Raw genomic sequence first — 17624 nt, 5'->3', positions numbered from 1 at the left:
AAATCAGTTGGTATAAGGTAGCTTGCTGTATGTAACATTCCATGTTTCTATGAGTATAAATGTTCAGAAAGGAGTCTGACAGCTGCACAATCATTTAATTTACAAATAAGTTCCCGCAGTTTCCTACTGAGGCAGAAAGTCCGGGGGTAGAGTAAAGGAGCAGTAGAATGGCTTTGTCATCTACTCATTGGGACAAGTTACTTAAACTCTCAGTAATTAGACTTTACTTGTCTAGTTCTCAGGCTATTCATGAGAGCTGAAAGACATGAAGCATGTGAAAATGCTTTTCAAATCATAAAACTGTATAATTGTAATTTAATATTATTAGATGAAACAGAGCAATGGAACAATTATGAATCCCAAGAATTAATCAAATAAACAAGGATAGCAACAACAGTATTTCTGTCATCTAGTTTTAACTTGAAATGAGCAATAGATACTTCTTCATTAACAAGAGATATATCATTATTTTTAGGCTTATTGTTTCCTTATGCAACTAAGAGGTTACTACAAGCATTAATATGGATAATAGAAAAAACATTCTGCAGTAAGAATTTTTCCAATTAGAATATTCTGTTATTACATAAATACAATTTTCAAAATTATGCATTTATTAGTCACACATGGAGTGTTATATTAACCCTTTCATACAAAACATACTACTTACTAACTCATCATCTGAAGATTGTGCTGACAAAAACTGCCTGCTTGCCTTCTTGCCTTCTTCCCTCCCTCATCCTCCCTCTCTCCCTCCCTCCCTCCCTCTCTTCCTTCCTTTCTTCCCTTCCCTCCCTCCCTCCATCTCCTCTTCCTCCTCCTTCTCCCTCTCTCTGTCTCCTTGCCCATGCTCCTGTGTTTCTTAAACTTACATCACAGAAAGATCTTTTATTGTCCATTTTATTTTCCCTCCAGAGCTACTCTCGTGGTAGACTATCTCATATAAAGTCATAACTTTGAGCTGGGTGCAGTGGCTTACACCTGTAATTCCAGCATTTCGGGAGGTGGAGTTCGGGAGTTCGAGACCAGCCTTATCAACATGGTGAAACCCTGTCTCTAGTAAAAATACAAAAATTAGCTGGGCATGGTAGTGTGTGCCTATAATCCCAGTTACTAGGGAAGCTGAGGCAGGAGGATCACTGGGACCTGGGAGGTGGAGGCTGCAGTGAGCCAGGATTGCACCATTGCACTCCTGCCTGGACGACAGAGTGAGACTCTCTCAAAAAAGAATATATACACACACACACACACACAAACATATATACACACACACATATATACACACACATATATACACACATATATATATATACACATATATACATATATATAGTCACGACTTTGACAGTCAATGATGTGCAGACAGTTTCCACTTTTATATGCCCAGTCCTGATCTCTCTTCCAAGTCCCAGTACTATATTTGCAATTACTTGGTTATATCTAACTATATTGAGTACTAACTTAAAGTTCTTGTATTATTTCCTCCGAGACCTGCTCTTCTTTTTCTGGTTTCGATTTCTGTTGGGTTACTAACCTCCCTACACAGAGACTTCAAACGTTCATGTCATCTTTGAGTCCTTCCTCTCTCATGTTCTCTTCATCCAATTAAATATTTCCTCAACATTTTAATATTCATTTGCTCTTCTCCATTTCTAAAATTATTATTTAATTAGACTTTACCTCTTACTTGTACTATTGGGAAACTTCTTAGCTGGTTTCTCTGTCTACACACCCTTCTCTAATTAATCTTCTAACACTGTTGTCAGATAAACCCTAGAAACTTAGAATCATGGAATCATAGATCTCAGCATTACAGACAGAACTTAAAGTGACCTGGTTTAGATAATTGGACACTCCTTAATCTTTCTATATCCCAAGCCAAATCTATAAAGAACTGTATTGCTAGCCTTAATCTTTAAAAATAACGTATTTTAGGCCAGGAATGGTGGCTCATGTCTGTAATCTCAGCACTTTGGGAGGCTGAGGAGGATCACCTGAGGTCAGGAGTTCAAGACCAGCCTGGCCAACGTGGTGAAACCCCATTTATACTAAAACTACAGGAAAATTAGCTGGGCATGGTGGCAAGCACCTGTAGTCCCAGCTACTCGGGAGGCTGAGGCAGAAGAATTCCTTGGCTCCTGGAGGCGCATGTTGCAGTGAGCCGAGATCGTGCCACTGTACTCCAGCCTGGGCGACAGAGCAAGATACCATCTCAACAAAACAAAACAAAACAAAGCAAAACAAAACATATTTTAAAGTATTTTTTCTTCTATTTATTTCTCCTCTTCCTCTTCCTGTACCTTCTTTGAGCTAAAATCCTTCTCTGCTTTTATCTTAAGTCTATCTCTTGGGGCCATACAGAAATCAAATCCCTCTTCCATAGGTCAGGATTTCAAGATTTGTAGGCAGTTATTCTGTGTCAAAGTATAAATGCTCTCCCCTGGGGGAGGCTTTAGAAACTGTTAGAAGTACTGTTAATTTTAATCATGCTGGTTGCAAACTTTTGTAGAAAGAAGATAGTGCATTTTGGCAGCCATCTCTGAAATCAAAACTGTCCTAGATGTTTAATTTTTTTTTTTTTTTTTTTTGTGGGTTGTGGATTGTGTGTAAGGGAGGAAAAGAGAGAACTTTAAGACCAGGAACTTCCAAAACATGCGTTACAAACTAATACACATCCTAAGGGATTCAAAATTACAATTTGAAATATTTATCTTTTTACTAGTAATCCAATAATGCTTTATTTCATAATTAATTAAAGTATGCTCCACAATTCCAAAAAAATATAAGTTCACATCATATATATATAATTTGGTTAGATGGCCTTTCTCAAATTCATCCTCTATAGAACACATCGGATCTATCTATCATCTATCTATCTATCTATCTATCTATCTATCTATCTATCTATGTATTCATTCATCAATCTATCTTCATCACAAGGCAGTCTTTATATTTTACACTGAATGGCAGAAAAATACAGCAGAGAAATTTGTCGTTTAATACAGAAAACAGTTTATATCCAAATTTAATTTTATTTTAGACTTTAGTTTAACCTGATTAGTTAGCAAATATGTGTAGTTTTTTTGGGTAGCTCCCTAGGTCATAAATATTCTGAATCTCAGATTTCCTTTTATCAGAAAAAAGGGAAAATCATTACAATATAAAAATTGACTAAACAGAAGAATTTTTATGTCCAAGTGATTTGCTTTTCAATTTTTCTTCAATAAAGGTTAACTGTGTTCTTAAGTGGAGAGTGAAATTTCTGATGACATATTGCTTTTTTTCTAGGCAGAACATTCTTTATTTCTTCTACCATTATTCATGCTATGTAGTTTCAAGATCCTTCAGTGCTCTGATTATTTTCCCTTGAGAAAGACTCATTTTACTTATAGCCCTTGCAGCAGAGGCTGTTGGTGCCCCACCATCTGCCTTAGGCACTTGTAGTTCCCACTCACAACTCGTGTCCCATGGCAAGCACCTGCAGTTCCCAGCTAAGGGCTTCCTGTTTCTGGTATTACCTGAGTCACCTCCCATATCATCTACTTGCACTCAGATCTTAGTCTCATGGCTTGCTTCTGGGGAAACCCAACCTTAATCACCCCTTTTAAAATATCCTGCTGTATACTTTGCACACAAGCATAAAATCATTCCTTGAATTTTGAGAGACAGGCGATATGAAACTATCAAAGCTATTTTGGTAAGCCATGTTAAGATTTTGTTTTTAACTTAACTCTAAAGGCAAGGGGAAATCATTGAGAAGTTTAGCGATGGAATGGCCAGATCAGCTGTGCTTTGTGGAGGATGAATTTGAGAATGGTAAGACTTGAAGGTGATGTCCACTTAGGAGTTTGTTCCTCCAGGTCAAAAAAGCCATGGCCAACTGTAATGACAGCAGCAAAGAACAACTTCATGGGGAAAAAGGTGTTGTTTTGGGAGACATTTACAGAGTAGAATTGGCAGAACTTGGCTACTGGTATTAATTGGATATGGAAGATGAGGGATTAACTGGATAGATGTCAGTGCCATTTTTGTTCTTAAGGGAGAAGAAAGTTTAGGGAATGGAAAGAGAAGCTTTTTCCTTTTCACATGTTGTTTTGTGTTTGAGATGTTTGTGTGAACCTGATGAAGTACGTGCTGTTTTAGAGAAAATGCAAATAAAACATGTTTATGAAGCTGATCTATAGCATTCATTTCACTTGTACAAAAGTGTCTTCCACTTTCTCTGCATAGCATCTGTCATCTGTGTCATTTTCATATTAGTTGTGTTTGAATTTTTCTGTTACTAAAAATTATATAATGTTGTAACCATTTAGAATAAACCATTTACATATCAATAGACAATGCTGGGCATCACCAAATAGAACGTTTGTATCTGTAAGACATTTGAAATTGATAACATAATTACATTGTGTGTGAGTGTAAAAGGATTATGTGTATTCAGAATATTTTAAAAAATAACTCTAGACTTGAAGAATAAAACATAGTTTGTAAGATTTGAACAAACTACAAGTGCCTAAACTACAAGTGCCTTGGCCCTCTGCGAAGCTCGAATAATGTGGAAAGCCCTGTTTAATATAAATAAAGTTAATTACTGTGTGAAATAATTTTGTTTATCCTTTCAATATGTGTTCATTAGTATACCTAGTGCTTTTTAAATGAACAAAGCAGATGAAGTCCCTTTCCCTCATGGAACTTATATTCTAATGAAAATAGGGAAAGAAGAGAGAGAGAAGCAAAGAACAATAAAAAACAATAAATGAATACATTATTTACCATGAGAGTTGCTGACAAATTCTCTGAAAAATGTGGAACTAGATCAGGAAGGGGAAAGAGAGGAGGAGAGGGGTGTAGCATTAAGGCAGACCTCTGCAAAAGTGAGATCTGAGCAAATATTTGTAGGAAGTGAGGGAGTAGCCAAGATATTTATAAGAAAAATGTTCTAGGGATCAGCTAGAACAAGGGCCCTCAGATGAGACCTGAGACAGTGCAGATACAGCAATGAGACAGACAAGCAAGAGGGGACCAGGGCTTCAGCTGTGTAGGGTCTTAGAGGGTATTGTAGGAACTTTAGCTCGTACTGTGAGTGGGATAGGAAGCAGTTACAGGCTAAGGGCGGAGCAGAAAATTTTTCTGACATATTTTTAAAGGATCAGTCAGGCATCTGTACTGAGAATAGACTAGAGTGAAGTGTGGATGCAGAGAGAACGTTTAAGAGGCTTTCAAAGCTGTCCAAGTGAGAGACAAAGGGCGCTTAGATCAGTATAGCATTGGCTGGAGAGGTGAGAAATAGTTGGACTTTTAATATGTTTTGAAGTAGAGCCAAAAGCATTTACTGGTGCCTTGGTTGTGAAATGTGAGAATCAGAAGAGTCAAAGGTGACTTCAAGGCTCTTGGCTTGAGCAAGTAGTAGGACGGAGTTGCTTTTTACTAAAGAGAAAATACTGTAGAACCACAGGTCTGGAGAGTGGGCTGAGAGTTAAGAGTTCGATTTTTGACATATTAAATTTGAGTTATTTATTAGATAGCTGGGTGTTTAAAAAATAAAATAATGCTGAGAATCTGAGTATGGATAATTTATCCAAACTCACATTTTTGTCATTTATTCCCTTTTGTTAATGACTGTCTCTTTATAGCAGGGGGATCAGGGCGTTATCATTATAAGCCTGAACTTGTGTGGGTGTGTCTTGTGCATTGGCGAGACTAGGTGTGCTTAAAGATAATTTACAAAAGAGAGACTGAAGGGCTGCACGAAAAATAAATTCATTTTAAGGGAAAGGCAAAGAAAACAAGCTTGGTCTAATCGTGCAGCAGCTTTAGTTGTCAAATCAGAGGGATAATTTTGGCCACAGTGTGGTGACCATCTCTCAGATTTGTCCAAGGCCCAGCTCCTTCTCTTTCTACTTGTTTCCATGATAGACTCAGTTTAGGATATTATGAGAGAGAAGCTGAGTACAAAGTGAAATAATTGCTTCCATTAAAATTTCTATACTACATCAGGACAAAAGAGATTATTGCATTGGTTAATTCCTGGAAATTGTTACAGACGAAAGAAGGGATTCATCTCTCCCCACATTGGTATAGAACACTGAGTAGATTTGAATACTTTGGTATTCAGTATATTAGCGGCACCAGAAAAGGCTGTGATGCACGAAAAGCCAGGATTGTTAAGTGTGGGGTACCTGGAAATTATAGTATGGCAGCACCCAGTGGAAGTGATAGCAAGGCTTAGGAAAGACAGTGGTGCCTAGTTACAAGATGAGTGTTAGTGACTGCATGTTTGTGTCTCCCCAAAATTAATATACTAAAATTCTAACTCTTAATATGATATTAGGAGGTGGAGTGTTTGGGAGGTAATTAGGTCATGGTATTAAGGTGGAGCCTTCATGAATGGGATTTATGCCTTTATAAGAAGACACGTAAGAGAGATGGTCTTTCTCTTCCATGAGAGAACAAACGGAGAAGACAGCCATCTATAAACCACTAAGAGGGCCTTCGCCAAGAAGGTGACCTTGCTGGCACCCTGATCTCGGATTTCTAGCCTTCAGAATTGTGGGAAATAAATGTTTGTTGTTTAGGTCACCAAGTTTATGGCATTCTGTTATAGCAACCAGGACAGACCAAGAGTAGATCCTTGGTTCGCTATGAAATTCCCACTGGGGACTCAGAGCAGTACTTTGGGTGTGTGTTTGTGTGTGCGTGGGTGTGTGTTTGTGGGTGTGTGTGTGTGTGCACATGTGTGTGTATACCATGCATACTATTGAGTCCATGATATTAGATGGATTTGAGAATCAGAGAAGTATAAACTTTTATTATCAAAATGATTTGATTTTGGCCTCAGTCTGGGGTAGACTAAAAGAGTGGGTTCAAATGTATCACTTTTTTTAAAAAAAAAGGACTGTATTTTTGATCATCTTGGTTATTTAGCATAGGATGCTACTGAAACAAAAATTATGAATCCCATGTCTTAATGGGTCCATAGGGAACATGTGATTAGGAAAGAAATTTTTGGATCTACTCTGGATGAGACACTATTATAGATTTGTACACAAACTATTTCGTGATACAAGCTACCATTTCCTCATTGAGGACTGGATATAGAAAGAAGGTCTTTACAATAAAGATTATAATGATGATGATGATTACAGCAACTTTTATGAACTAATGTCTCAGGCCTATTCAATTTGTTTTATATACATTGTGCTCTTTAATTTTTACAGCAGTACTATAGAGATTGGCATTACTGTACAATTTGATATTTTACAGTTCCTCATTTACAAATGAGGAAGCAGAGACTCCGGTAGGTTGAGAAGCTTGCCCACAATTACAGAGCTACCTGCAGTGTGACTATTCAAATCTAGACATCCATGACTTTAAAGTCTACTTTCTTCACACTTCCTAAGAAGCTATTGATTTAATAATATTATATAGCTAACTAACCCAGGATTCAGAGGTTTTTGATAACAAATATATATATTTATATACACATATATATGTATGTGTGTGTGTATATATGTATGTATGTGTATATATATATATTCTCTCTTTTTTAAAAATTATACTTTAAGTTCTAGGGTACATGGGCACAATGTGCAGGTTTGTTACATATGTATACTTGTGCCATGTTGGTGTGCTGCACCCATCAACTCGTCAGCACCCATCAACTCGTAATTTACATCAGGTATAACTCCCAATGCAATCCCTCCCCGCTACCCCCTCCCCATAATAGGCCCCGGTGTGTGATGTTCCCCTTCCAGAGTCCAGGTGATCTCATTGTTCAATTCCTACCTATGAGTGAGAAGATGCGGTGTTTGGTTTTCTGTTCTTGTGATGGTTTGCTGAGAATGATGGTTTCCAGCTGCATCCATGTCCCTACAAAGGACACGAACTCATCCTTTTTTATGGCTGCATAGTATTCCATGGTGTATATGTGCCACCTTTTTTTAATCCAATCTGTCACTGATGGACATTTGGGTCGATTCCAAGACTTTGCTATTGTGAATAGTGCCACAATAAACATACGTGTGCATGTGTCTTTATAGCAGCATGATTTATAGTCCTTTGGGTATATACCTAGTAATGGGATGGCTGGGTCATATGGTATTTCTAGTTCTAGATCCTTGAGGAATCGTCATACTGTTTTCCACAATGGTTGAACCAGTTTACAATCCCACCAACAGTGTAAAAGTGTTCCTATTTCTCCACATCCTCTCCAGCACCTGTTGTTTCCTGACTTTTTAATGATTGCCATTCTAACTGGTGTGAGATGATATCTCATTGTGGTTTTGATTTGCCTTTCTCTGATGGCCAGTGATGACGAGCATTTTTTCATGTGCCTGTTGGCTGTATGCATGTCTTCTTTTGAGAAATGTCTATCCATATCCTTTGCTCACTTTTTGATGCGGTTGTTTGTTTTTTTCTTGTAAATTTGTTGGAGTTCTTTGTAGGTTCTGGATATTAGCCCTTTGTCAGATGAGTAGATTGCAAAAATTTTCTCACATTCTGTAGGCTGCCTGTTCACTCTGATGGTAGTTTCTTTTGCTGTGCAGAAGCTCTTTAGTTTAATTAGATCCCATTTGTCAATTATGGCTTTTGTTGCCATTGCTTTTGGTGTTTTAGACATGAAGTCCTTGCCCATGCCTATGTCCTGAATGGTATTACCTAGGTTTTCCTCTAGGATTTTTATGGTATTAGGTCTATCATTTAAGTCTCTAATCCATCTTGAATTAATTTTCATATAAGGAGTAAGGAGAGGATCCGGTTTCAGCTTTCTACTTATGGCTAGCCAATTTTCCCAGCACTATTTATTAAATAGGGAATCCTTTCCCCATTTCTTGTTTTTCTCAGGTTTGTCAAAGATCAGATGGTTGTAGATGTGTGGTATTATTTCTGAGGGCTCTATTCTGTTCCATTGGTCTATATCTCTGTTTTGATACCAGTACCATGCTGTTTTGGTTACTGTAGCCTTGTAGTATAGTTTGAAGTCAGGTAGCGTGATGCCTCCAGCTTTGTTCTTTTGACTTAGGATTGTCTTTGCAATGCAGGCTCTTTTTTCGTTCCACATGAACTTTAAAGCAGTTTTTTCCAATTCTGTGAAGAAACTCATTGGTAGCTTAATGGGGACGGCATTGAATCTGTAAATTACCTTGGGCAGTGTGGCCATTTTCACGATATTGATTCTTCCTATCCATGAGCATGGTATGTTCTTCCATTTGTTTGTGTCCTCTTTTATTTCACTGAGCTGTGGTTTGTAGTTCTCCTTGAAGAGGTCCTTTACATCCTTTGTAAGTTAGATTCCTAGGTATTTTATTCTCTTTGAAGCAATTGTGAATGGAAGTTCATTCATGATTTGGCTCTCTGTTTGTCTGTTACTGGTGTATAAGAATGCTTGTGATTTTTGCACATTAATTTTGTATCCTGAGACTTTGCTGAAGTTGCTTATCAGCTTAAGGAGATTTTAGGCTGAGATGATGGGGTTTTCTAAATATACAATCATGTCATCTGCAAACAGAGACAATTTGACTTCTTTATTTCCTAACTGAATACCCTTGATTTCTTTCTCTTGCCTGATTGCCCTAGCCAGATCTTCCAACACTATGTTGAATAGGAGTGGTGAGAGAGGGCATCCCTGTCTTGTGCCAGTTTTCAAAGGGAGTGCTTTCAGCTTTTGCCCATTTAGTATGATATTGGCTGTGGGTTTGTCATAAATAGCTCTTATTATTTTCAGATACGTTCCATCAATACCGAATTTATTGAGCGTTTTTAGCATGAAGGGCTGTTGAATTCTGTGAAAGGCCTTTTCTGCATCATTGAGATAATCATGTGGTTTTTGTCTTTGGTTCTGTTTATATGCTGGTTTACGTTTATTGATTTGTGTATGTTGAACCAGCCTTGCATCCCAGGGATGAAGCCCACTTGATCATGGTGGATAAGCTTTTTGATGTGCTGCTGGATTTGGTTCGCCAGTATTTTATTGAGGATTTTTGCATCGATGTTCATCAGGGATATTGGTCTAAAATTCTCTTTTTTTGTTGTGTTTCTATCAGGCTTTGGTATCAGGATGATGTTGGCCTCATAAAATGAGTTCAGGAGGATTCCCTCTTTTTCTATTGATTGGAATAGTTTCAGAAGGAATGGTACCAGCTCCTCCTTGTACCTCCGGTAGAATTTGGCTGTGAATCCGTCTGGTCCTGTACTTTTTTTGGTTGGTAGGCTATTAATTATTGCCTCAATTTCAGAGCCTGCTATTGGTCTATTCAGGAATTCAGCTTCTTCCTGGTTTAGTTTTGGGAGAGTGTAAGTATCCAGGAAATTATCCATTTCGTCTAGGTTTTCTAGTTTATTTGCATAGAGGTGTTTAAGTATTCTCTGATGGTAGTTTGTATTTCTTTGGGGTCAGTGGTGATATCCCCTTCATCATTTTTTATTGTGTCTATTTGATTCTTCTCTCTTTTCTTCTTTATTAGTCTTGCTAGCGGTCTATCAATTTTGTTGATCTTTTCAAAAAACCAGCTCCTGGATTCATTGATTTTTTGGAGGGTTTTTTGTGTCTCTATCTCCTTCAGTTCTGCTCTGATCTTAGTTATTTCTTGCCTTCTGCTAGTTTTGAATGTGTTTGCTCTTGCTTCTCTAGTTCTTTTAATTGTGATGCTATGGTGTCAATTTTAGATCTTTCCTGCTTTCTCTTGTGTGCATTTAGTGCTATAAATTTCCCTCTACACACTGCTTTAAATGTGTCCCAGAGATTCTGGTATGTTGTAACTTTGTTCTCATTGGTTTCAAAGAGCGTCTTTATTTCTGCCTTCATTTCGTTATGTACCCAGTAGTCATTCAAGAGCAGGTTGTTCAGTTTCCATGTAGTTGAGTGGTTTTAATTGATTTTCTTAGTCCTGAGTTCTAGTTTGATTGCACTGTGGTTTGAGAGACAGTTTGTTATAATTTCTGTTCTTGTACATTTGCTGAGGAGTGCTTTACTTCCAACTATGTGGTCAATTTTGGAATAAGTGTGATGTGGTGCTAAGAAGAATGTATATTCTGTTGATTTGGGGTGGAGAGTTCTGTAGATGTCTATTAGGTCTACTTGGTGCAGAGTTGAGTTCAATTCCTGGAAATCCTTGTTAACTTTCTGTCTCGTTGATCTGTCTAATGTTGACAGTGGGGTGTTGAAGTCTCCCATTATTATTATATGGGAGTCTAAGTCTCTTTGTAATCTCTAAGAAATTGCTTTATGTATCTGTGTGCTCCTGTATTGGGCACATATATATTTAGGATAGTTAGCTCTTCCTGTTGAATTGATCCCTTTACCATTATGTAATGGCCTTCTTTGTCTCTTTTGATCTTTGATGGTTTAACGTCTGTTTTATCAGAGTCTAGTATTGCAACCCCTGCTTTTTTTTTGTTCTCCATTTGCTTGGTATATCTTCCTCCATCCCTTTATTTTGAGCCTATGTGTGTCTCTGCCTGTGAGATGGGTCTCCTGAATACAGCAAACTGATGGGTCTTGACTCTTTATCCAGTTTGCCAGTCTGTGTCTTTTAATTGGAGCATTTAGTCCATTTACATTTAAGGTTAATATTGTTATGTGTGAACTTGATCCTGTCATTGTGATATTAGCTGGTTATTTTGCTCATTAGTTGATGCAGTTTCTTCCTAGCATTGATGGTCTTTACATTTTGCATGTTTTTGCAATGGCTGGTACCAGTTGTTCTTTTCCACGTTTAGTACTTCCTTCAGGATCTCTTGTAGGGCAGGCCTGGTGGTGACAAAATCTCTAAGCATTTGCTTGTCTGTTAAAGATTTTATTTCTCCTTCACTGATGAAACTTAGTTTGGCTGGATATGAAATTCTGGGTTTAAAATTCTTTTCTTTAAGAATGTTGAATATTGGCCCCCACTCTCTTCTGGCTTGTAGAGTTTCTGCTGAGAGATCTGCTGTTAGTCTGATGGGCTTCCCTTCGTGGGTAACCCGACCTTTCTCTCTGGCTGCCCTTAACATTTTTTCCTTCATTTCAACTTTGGTGAATCTGACAATTATGTGTCTTGGAGTTGCTCTTCTCGAGGAGTATCTTTGTGGCGTTCTTTGTATTTCCTGAATATGAAAGTTGGCCTGCCTTACTAGGTTGGGGAAGTTCTCCTGGATGATAACCTGAGGTGTGTTTTCCAACTTGGTTCCATTTTCCCCCTCATTTTCAGGCATACCAATCAGACGTAGATTTGGTCTTTTCACATACTCCCATATTTCTTGGAGGCTTTGTTCATTTCTTTTTCCTTTTTTTCTCTAGACTTCTCTCCTCGCTTCATTTCATTCATTTGATCTTCAATCATTGATACTCTTTCTTCCAGTTGATCGAGTCGGTTACTGAAGCTTGTGCATTTGTCACATATTTCTCATGTCATGGTTTTCATCTCTGTCAGTTTGTTTATGGCCTTCTCTGCATTGATTATTCTAGTTATCCATTATTCTATTCTTTTTTCAAGATATGTAGTTTCTTTGCACTGGGTACGTAGTTCCTCCTTTAGTTCTGAGAAGTTTGATCGACTAAAGCCTTCTTCTCTCAACTCGTCAAAGTCATTCTCCGTCCAGCTTTGATCCGTTGCTGGCGATGAGCTGCGTTCCTTTGGAGGGGGAGATGCACTCTGATTTTTTGATTTTTTGAAATTCCAGATTTTCTGCCCTGCTTTTTCCCCATCTTTGTGGTTTTATCTGCCTTTGGTCTTTGATGCTGGTGATGTACTGATGGGGTTTTGGTGTGGGTGTCCTTTCTGTTTGTTAGTTTTCCTTCTAACAGTCAGGACCCTCAGCTGTAGGTCTGTTGGACATTGCTTGAGGTCCACTCCAGACGCTGTTTGCCTGGGTATCAGCAGCAGAGGCTGCAGAAGATAGAATATTGCTGAACAGCGAGTGCTGCTGTCTGAGTCTTGCTCTAGAAGCTTTGTCTCAGGGTTGTACCCCGCCGTGTGAGGTGTGAGGTGTCGGTCTGCACCTAGTGGGGGATGTCCCCCAATTAGGCTACTCAGGGGTCAGGGACCCACTTGAGCAGGCAGACTGTCCATTCTCAGATCTCAACCTCCGTGCTGGGAGATCCACTGCTCTCTTCCTGTATATTCTCATTCTGTAGTCCCTGTGTCTGCTAAGAGAGCACCGTTTCAGGCTGTAGGTCAGCAGGGCTAGACTCCAGCTTTGGGTTGGGTTCAGGTCTGTTCATGTGACTCATTTTGGGTGCATTAGGAGTGTACTTTTGTCATGACCACCAGCGATAACCCTATCAGATCACATTCGTTTTATCTTAATGCCTCTGTTCATATCATATCCACACACATTACAAAGAAAGTAACAAGTCTAAGCTCAATACTGATGGGGTAAGGAAGTATCCTCATAGTGGGAAGAACTGCAAAATTACATGGCTAAGGGAAAAGATTCATAATTTTATAATAGGAAAGGAATGAAGAATGAAGAACAAGAATCTAATTTACCACAATAGTGTATCACACCACTTTCCTGTTGAGAAACAGTTTATCACTGCTTCAATGGAAGCATTCTAACTATATTATCCCTTGATGGTGATTCAGAAGTGCCATCTTTCTAAATGAAGAACTGCATAACACAAAATATCAGATCTTTTTAAATGCTTGAAAAGGCTACTGACGACACCAAGTTTTTTAGTTAACTGGAAAGTACAAATGCACATTTTCTACTTCTATTACTTACATGCATTTCTCTTGGAATAACATAAATTTAAACATCACTGTCTGTGTTCAAGTTGGATCTTTTCATGCTTTCTAGGCTTCCATCCCAACCATAATTGCTAATTCTTTGTGTATCTGAATGTTTTTATAATACTGAAATTTATATTTTTAGCTTTTTGTATATGACAGGAAAGCAACTGGTTGATTTCATTAAAATCAGAAAAACAATATGATCCAATAAATTGTTTGGCCTCATACACAAACAAAAAACACTTTTATTGATTATGTATTTTTTCATTTCACTGGCTATTATGGCTTCATGCAGACAATGTTTTAGTTTATGGAGATTCTGCACACTCAGTCCTGCTTGCATCTATTCTTTTGAAATTGCATAGCAAGTAAATGCTAATAACTGTGAATTACTGTTTATTTGTAACCTGCCAGGTTGAGGTGCATTCATTAACATTCATCTGGACTCTGGGGTTCCTTTCCTGCATAATATTCCAACTGAGTCTCTAAATGTTTGTAGAATCTTCAAAATTAATTTAAAAGCATTTTAATGGGGAGTTGTAACATAGATTCTTGTTCTTTATTTTTATTTTTAGCTTTTCAAGGGGTTCTTTTCAAGAGTGCCCCATGGCGGAGCTGGAAGTAGCCACAATAGAAGACAGCTTCTTGCAGAGAGAAAGCTTGGTTTTGACATTTTACTTCTTTAACATTTCCTTCCCATCTTCTATCAAAAGCATCCATCAGGGGTCTGTTAAAGCACATGGGGTATATGCTGTGAAAAACTGGTCACCTTTGATAGCCAATAGCAAAAGTAAGTCAAAGGTGACCTTGTCGTCTATTATGTAGCTCAGCTGAGGAGCTTGCTTTTTGAACTTTGCCAACTTAGCTTCTTCAGCCATGGAGTTCTTGCAATAGCCAATATGTAACAGCCCAGCATGCAAGTTAATTACTTCTTATTGTAAAAACCTGTAAAGTTCACTGTTCAAAACACTCCAGAGTTAGTGGTGTGGAACATACCTTCAAAAATTCAACAGCAGTTCTAGGGGCCAGGAAGCAGTTCTGCTCATTCTCTTTATACCTGCTGTCAGCCTGTCTAACTATGCTCCGAATGCCAGGCTCTAGGCTAGGGGCTCTATGGAACAGCCTTATGAAGTAGGTGATATTTTTAGACCCATTTCATAGGCGAGGAATCTGCAGCATAGAGAAAGTACAGTTGGGTCATGGTCATGCAACCATGAAGTGTAAGAATCAAATCTCTATGGTGCTAAAACATATCTGTAACCACCACTAGTATCCAATACCTCTCATTGTATCTTCTCATTGGGATTGCATCACACCTGGGCAGTGGCCCAGGAGAAGCTTTAAGTAGATGATTTAATTTTAAAATCTTTTATATATGGCTGTGTGTGTGTATGTATGTTTCCATATTAAAACCAATTTGAGGGAAAATGTTGATTCCTCAAAATGTCGTTTTAAGGACAAAAGCCTAGAAAAAGTAAGACTGTAGAATAGAAGATATAGTTTATAGGAATAAAGCACTTGAATTAGACCCTAATTTTTTCTTCCTACATGTGTGAACTTTGGAAAATCACCTTATGTTTTTGAGACCCACTTTTCTCATTTGTAAAATGCAGATAGTTAAGGGAGGGGTCAATGAGATTATACATCCTACAATCTGTGTCTAATAATAGTAGGACTCAGCCACTAATAGGTGGGTTTGGTTTCCTGTAATTCCTATGCGTTTGTGTGTGCACATGTATGCGTGTGTGCACATGTATTCATGTGTGTACATAGGAGAAGGGGGGCAGGGGATGTTTATCACATTGTTTTGACAAGTATGTCAATGTGACTTTCATAAGTATTTCATAAAATATAATCCTGGTGGAGTCTATCAGTAATCCACATTAAGAACAGAAAACTGGCCGGGTGCGGTGGCTCACACCTGTAATCCCAGCACTTTGGGAGGCCGAGGTGGGTGGATCACCTGAGGTCTGGAGTTCAAGACCAGCCTGGCCGACATGGTGAAACCTCATCTTCACTAAAAATACAGGAAAATTAGCTGGGTGTGGTGGCACAGGCCTGTAGACCCAGCTACTCAGGGGGCTGAGGCAGGAGAGAATTGCTTGAACCTGAGAGGCAGAGGCTGCAGTGAGCCGAGATCGGGCCACTGTATTTGCACTCCAGCCTGGGCCACAGAGCAAGACTCTTTCTCAAAAAACAAAAAAATTATATAGCATTTTTCATATATTTAACCCAGGTAAACAGCATGACTTTCTGATATTTTCAAAAGACAGATTCAACTCTTATTTATTTATTTATTTATTTTTGAGATGAAGTCTCACTGTTGCCCAGGCTGGAGTGTAGTGGTGAGATGTTGGCTCACTGCAACTTCTGCCTCCTGGATTCAGACAATTCCACTATCTCAACCTCCTGAGTAGCTGGGATTACAGGCACATGCCACCATGCTCAGCTAATTTTTGTGTTTTTAGTAGAGATGGGGTTTTGCCATGTTGGCCAGGCTGGTCTCGAACTCCTGACCTCAAGGTTATCCACCTGTCTCAGCCTCCCAAAGTGCTGGGATTACAGACATGACCCACTGGGCCTGGCCTCAATTTTTATTTAAATTAGAAAACTACATATTATTCAAATGCCTGTAGTTACCCAGAGCTAGCCTAAAATTCTGAAAACTAAAAAATAATATTTTTAATTTTGGAAGGCACACATTATATTGGCATTCCCTATAAACAATACTCCTTTGCAGTTTCAAAAACTGTAGCTATGTGAATAAAAGTTTCCAGTCCCTTCTTTCTATTGTTCCTTTGACTTTTAGAAAGTAGAGTAGTGCATTGGGCACTGTAAATTCTATAGATGGCTTATGACTCAAAAGCACACTTTTTGTCATCTAGATTGTTCACTGATCAGTCATGAATGACTGAAAGAATGGAAAAAACAAACAAAACAAATCTATAAGATGTCTCTTAGTTTAGGCACTGGGAATCCAGCAGGGATAAAACAGGGATAGAACATATAGTGTAGCCAGACCATTTTTACAGATTTTCTCCTTTATTCAGTTATAGAACTGACATTAGACCTTCTCTGAATAAAGGTAGCTCCATGACTTGTAATGCCAATTGTCTATATTATATTTTTGATTTCATCTTAATAATGCCAAAGTCTTCATATTAGAACAACAGGAATTAGCATCTAGCTGTGAATTTAGTTAAGTTTCCTTGTATGCCAAAACCTTCTTTTCTTAAAATTCCCAAGGCTAATTCATGTGTCAGGATAGGTTATTTAATTTGATGTATTTCTTTGACCTTGACATAACAGAACTTCGAATATCACTAAAAATTCTTAGCACCGGGCAGCCCAGTTGTGATTCAGGATTTAGCTACTTATTCAGTTTTTGGCAAGAGTTTCTAACATGTCAGCTGAACAGATTTTTCATTCTCTGTGTTTTTGATCCCATAAAATCAAATTGCCCGTACCTGTGTTTTTGATCCCATAATTTCTCCATTCACATTTATAGCTGTTCCCTGGCCAGGTTTGGGTAAATGTCTGTTGCTGCTGATTCATGGGCACCCTGGCTGGCCTCAGAAAGGACAGAGTGAAGTTTCATAGAGCACTTTGGCATGTCTCTCTCCACCATTTCTCATAGTCTCTGGGCATAAATAATTTGTTAGGTACAGAATGTGCAGAAGTATAAAGAAGAGTGGCTGATGAGAAAGTGAGTCAGGAGTCATTATTAGGTGTGTGCACAACTGATGGAAGATTTAGGATGCCAAAGAGTTTGGAGGTAATCTAATAGTGGAGAGAGAGTCCTTGAGTATGGGAATAGTGTAATGAAAACTATATCTTATAAGGAGACCTTGAAGCGGTGTCTTGGTTAAGCTAATATGGGGAGGAAATAGGAGGCCATAACAAGTAATCATAGGA

The sequence above is a fragment of the Macaca thibetana genome, chromosome 8 (genome assembly GCF_024542745.1).
Source record: "Macaca thibetana thibetana isolate TM-01 chromosome 8, ASM2454274v1, whole genome shotgun sequence".
Taxonomy (NCBI): domain Eukaryota; kingdom Metazoa; phylum Chordata; class Mammalia; order Primates; family Cercopithecidae; genus Macaca; species Macaca thibetana.
The sequence above is the reverse complement of the archived record's forward strand: the minus strand, read 5'-3'. Positions refer to the sequence as shown.